The sequence below is a fragment of the Salmo trutta genome, unplaced genomic scaffold (genome assembly GCF_901001165.1).
Source record: "Salmo trutta unplaced genomic scaffold, fSalTru1.1, whole genome shotgun sequence".
In the NCBI taxonomy this organism is placed as follows: Eukaryota; Metazoa; Chordata; class Actinopteri; order Salmoniformes; family Salmonidae; genus Salmo; species Salmo trutta.
This window is the reverse complement of record NW_021822941.1, coordinates 2,942,087-2,947,558: the sequence shown is the minus strand read 5'-3', so window position 1 is coordinate 2,947,558 and position 5,472 is coordinate 2,942,087. Positions and strand designations below refer to the sequence as shown.

The window sequence follows — 5,472 nt, the reverse complement described above, 5'->3', positions numbered from 1 at the left end:
GTAAAGGCAGTCAACTTAGTGTATGTAAACTTCTGACCCACTGGAATTGTGATACAGTGAATTATAAGTGAAATAATCTGTCTGTAAACAATTGTTGGAAAAATTACTTGTAATGCACAAAGTAGATGTCCTAAACGACTTGCCAAAACTATAGTTTGTTATTAACAAGAAATTTGTAGAGTGGTTGAAAAACGAGTTTTAATGACTCCAAGCTAAGTGTTTGTAAACTTCCGACTTCAACTGTATGTATTACAATTATACACTTCAACAGTGTTTACCAATCTTGGTCCTGGGACATCAATGGTTACACATTGTAACTAATAGACTAGAAACAGGATTTAAATAGTTAAAGGCTGATTTGTAATTCATATATACAGAAAAACAGTACACTACACTTCCTATGCATCATGTAAATAGTCTCAAACCGGTTCATCTCAATATCTAATGCCCTTCATCTGCATTGATCTGATGAACACAGGATAGGTGGAGTATTTCATCAAATGAGACTTCATTTCAACCAGTACAGAATGTGAAATGCTTTATTGAAAAGCTCATTATCCAAGTGTTATAAATACAAGTTCAATCTGTACTTCAATGCACATGTGTTGTGCATTATAAAAACAGAGGAAGAAAGAGGTGTAAAAGACAGAAAGGGAAAGAGGTAAGCACATAGGAGCAGGGAAGGCAGCACATGATTAATGAATCACAGTACTACCTAAATATTCTCTCAGTTCATCACAATTACACATTAGTGTCTCTCGTCGGCCCAAAGGTTCTTAAAAGCAGGTGAGGTGGCGATGATGGGACTGGGGGTTGGCATCCTCTCACATCAAAACATATCTGCAGACGAGAGACAGATGGAGAGAGAGAGAGCATATTTAAGCCTCATTTTTATTTTTTATTCTAACATCAATCAGGAGGTGAAATGCAAAACTGACCTATCTGTATTTCAATGTAAAGCATCTCTTTAATAATACTTCCTGTTGACCTGACCAACTGACCTCTGAAATCTGATCATGCTGTGCCCTCTATGTAGCCAGTTCAGATGCAGGAGGGGTTCACCGACACAGCTGATATAACCTAGAGGATTTAGGGAGAAGGGGAGAGAGGGATGAAGTGAAGGAGAGAGACTGTTATTGAGAAAAGAAGGTAGTTAAAGCGAGAACCACTGCTCTTCATTGGGACCTCTTCATATGTAGACAGGCTTTCACAGCTCTCTGTATCCGAGGACCGAAAACCTCACAAGAAACAGACTTCATTATAGTCAAATTATACCGTACTGAATATAATGTGACTATTATCTCCATCCTCACTTCTAGGGACAGGAACTACACAAAAGTACCTGCCCTATCCAGAATAGTCTTCTCTCTCACTTTGACAGTTGGGGCTGCTATCGTTTCACCCTCCAAGGCTGTTAGCTAGCTACCTACAAATGCATTTGGAGTTAGTTTTTTACAGTGATAAATACATCAAGATACCGAGCTAATATGACGTTAGGTAGCTGGTGATATTACATTCACTTGGCTAACTATCTATACAGTATATGAAGTTGGCAAGATAGCTAACTAGCTAGTTAATTTAGCAGCACATTTGTGTTAGCCTGCACTGTAGCTAGTTAGCTAATAATACATCGTTATTAAAACATTTTTGTAATGTATTTACTTAGTTGAATAGGTTCTGCCAGCCATGTGGATAATTGGAAACAGGGCAGCAGTTTGTTTGTCACCAGAGCGTTTTAGAGGATATTACTATTGAACTATGTACCTCTTTAATAACCAGATCTTCATACAAACTTGCTGTGCTGAATTCTAGACGCACAATCACACATGCTGCCATATGCTGCCAGCACGCCCACAAGCGAGTCACAATGGGCGGCCTCAGCAGTTTACCACTATCTAGTGTACATGCAACGTTTAAGTTCACGTTAGCTACTTCTGTGGCTTGAGACTGCTAGCTAACAATAAACGGACCGGAGGGAGTATGTCAGACCCCCCTAAAAGAGGCTTAGCCCCCCTAATCATTAATGTCTAGTGACGTCCCTGGCTGGCGGTGATGTGATCAGCGGCTGTCTGTCAACCAATAGCCTACTATGCTGTGTTATTAGCTAGAGCTAGACAGTCTGAGTACACTACATCCTGAATGGACACGAACATGTGTGTCTGAAATGCACCTTTAAGTTCAGTTGGTGCTGAAACGACGGACAGATATCTCGATTGAGGATAAAGTCAGTATTTAGCTAAGTTATTAGCTGTTTTGCTCACCAAAGGTGTAACAAAGTGAAAATGTAGAGTTTCCATCAACCTCGCGCGCAACGTAGATCTCAAAGCCTCAGTTCCGGGAGAGTAGTGGGTGAAACCATTCACTTCAGGAAAAGGGGTGATATAATTAAAGTTTCCTTTCATTACGTGTTACTGAATTGATAAAAATATTTGCTGCCATTGTAGTAAGGTTGGTAATACGAGAGGTCTTCGGACTTAACATTTTTGTATTATTTTCTTTGAAAGAACAACTAGTGTGTTTTGAGTGGTTCTCCCCTATTTGGGAAGTTGGTCTGCCTGCTCCTCAGGCTGAGAGAGATATTCTGACAGCAGGTTCCAGTCCTCTTCCTCTGTATATAAAAACTGTTTAAAACTCTATAACACAATAGTGGTTTTGGAAAACTGGTTCATATATCCTAAAGTCAATGGCGAATGTGGCTATGTATATATTTATTTTGCCGTTCATAAATTGAAGACCTATTTCAGCCAGTTAACCAGGTTTCTGCTTGTTTAGCTAGCCGTGTTAATGACGAGCTAACTAGCACCGTTGGTCACTGCACTACAATGTGTCACGCAGATATTACCAGCAGGTGATTTACTAGCAGGTGACTTATTGAAATATTAACTTCATGTTTATTTTCTTACTACCTTCAAATGTTTATATAAAAAGGGTTGTACTTGTGCTCTGTATTTATGGATTAATATCACTTCACATTGAGGGCATGTATCACTACTGTTGCTCCTATCTAAATGATATCTTGTGTCCTACCTAACCATGTATCACTACTGTTGCTCCTATCTAAATGATATCTTGTGTCCTACCTAACCATGTATCACTACTGTTGCTCCTATCTAAATGATATCTTGTGCCCTACCTAACCATGTATCACTACTGTTGCTCCTATCTAAATGATATCTTGTGTCCTACCTAACCATGTGTCACTACTGTTGCTCCTATCTAAATGATATCTTGTGTCCTACCTAACCATGTATCACTACTGTTGCTCCTATCTAAATGATATGTTGTGTCCTACCTAACCATGTATCACTACTGTTGCTCCTATCTAAATGATATCTTGTGTCCTACCTAACCATGTATCACTACTGTTGCTCCTATCTAAATGATATCTTGTGTCCTACCTAACCATGTATCACTACTGTTGCTCCTATCTAAATGATATCTTGTGTCCTACCTAACCATGTATCACTACTGTTGCTCCTATCTAAATGATATCTTGTGTCCTACCTAACCATGTGTCACTACTGTGGCTCCTATCTAAATGATATCTTGTGTCCTACCTAACCAGTGAACGTGTGGCTGTGACCGTCCTGTCAATGCCTGTCATCACTGTTTGATATATTTTACTGCAGATAAAAACTGAGTGAACCTGAAGTGTGGGTCTCCGTGTGCCTTTCTTCTGGGGGGCTGTGTGAAGTTGGTTACACCAGGTGCCTGTACTACAGAAACACTGCTAATGCAACAATACTGCTAGGTGCCTGTACTATAGAAACACTGCTAATCCAACAATAGTGCTGGGTGCCTGTACTATATAAACACTGCTAATGCAACAATAGTGCTAGGTGCCTGTACTATAGAAACACTGCTAATCCAACAATAGTGCTAGGTGCCTGTACTATAGAAACACTGCTAATCCAACAATAGTGCTAGGTGCCTGTACTATATAAACACTGCTAATCCAACAATAGTGCTAGGAGCCTGTACTATAGGTGCCTGTACTATATAAACACTGCTAATACAACAATAGTGCTAGGAGCCTGTACTATAGGTGCCTGTACTATATAAACACTTCTAATACAACAATAGTGCTGGTGCTTGTACTATGTAAACACTGCTAATCCAACAATAGTGCTAGGTGCCTGAACTATATAAACACTGCTAATCCAACAATAGTGCTAGGTGCCTGTACTATATAAACACTGCTAATCCAACAATAGTGCTAGGTGCCTGTACTATATAAACACTGCTAATCCAACAATAGTGCTAGGTGCCTGTACTACAGAAACACTGCTAATCCAACAATAGTGCTAGGTGCCTGTACTATATAAACACTGCTAATCCAACAATAGTGCTAGGTGCCTGTACTACAGAAACACTGCTAATGCAACAATAGTGCTAGGTTCCTGTACTATAGAAACACTGCTAATCCAACAATAGTGCTAGGTGTCTGTACTATATAAACACTGCTAATCCAACAATAGTGCTAGGTGCCTGTACTATATAAACACTGCTAATCCAACAATAGTGCTGGTGCCTGTACTATATAAACACTGCTAATCCAACAATAGTGCTAGGTGCCTGTACGACAGAAACACTGCTAATCCAACAATAGTGCTAGGTGCCTGTACTACAGAAACACTGCTAATCCAACAATAGTGCTAGGTGCCTGTACTACAGAAACACTGCTAATCCAACAATAGTGCTAGGTGCCTGTACTATATAAACACTGCTAATCCAACAATAGTGCTGGTGCCTGTACTATATAAACACTGCTCATCCAACAATAGTGCTGGTGCCTGTACTATATAAACACTGCTAATCCAACAATAGTGCAAGGGCCTGTACTATATAAACACTGCTAATCCAACAATAGTGCTAAATGCCTGTACTATAGAAACACTGCTAATCCAACAATAGTACTAGGTGTCTGTACTATATAAACACTGCTAATCCAACAATAGTGCTAGGTACCTGTACTATTTAATAAACACTACTAATCCAACAATAGTGCTAGGTGTCTGTACTATATAAACACTGCTAATCCAACAATAGTGCTGGTGCCTGTACTATATAAACACTGCTCATCCAACAATAGTACTAGGTGCCTGTACTACATAAACACTGCTAATCCAACAATAGTGCTAGGTGCCTGTACTATATAAACACTGCTAATACAACAATAGTGCTGGTGCCTGTACTATATAAACACTGCTAATACAATAATAGTGCTAGGTGCCTATACTACAGAAACTCTGCTAATCCAACAATAGTGCTAGGTGCCTGTACTATTTAATAAACACTACTAATCCAACAATAGTACTAGGTGCCTGTACTATATAAACACTGCTAATACAACAATAGTGCTGGTGCCTGTACTATAGAAACACTGCTAATCCAACAATAGTGCTAGGTGCCTGTACTATAGAAACACTGCTTATCCAACAATAGTGCTAGGTGCCTGTACTACAGAAACAC

General features: G+C 39.4%; 2 long non-coding RNA genes across 2 annotated transcripts; one reads left to right on the top strand and one right to left on the bottom strand.

Annotated features, from left to right (window-relative positions):
* Positions 1-1,029: 1,029 nt before the first annotated feature.
* Positions 1,030-3,600, bottom strand: LOC115187414 (uncharacterized). Its single transcript, XR_003876052.1, has 3 exons — positions 3,558-3,600; positions 2,262-3,504; positions 1,030-1,080 (listed from the first exon to the last, which is right to left on the bottom strand). It is a non-coding gene; the product is annotated as an uncharacterized LOC115187414 (long non-coding RNA).
* On the top strand, positions 3,397-3,651 carry LOC115187422 (uncharacterized). The gene is made up of 2 exons (XR_003876062.1): positions 3,397-3,512; positions 3,566-3,651. It is a non-coding gene; the product is annotated as an uncharacterized LOC115187422 (long non-coding RNA).
* Positions 3,652-5,472: the final 1,821 nt, after the last annotated feature.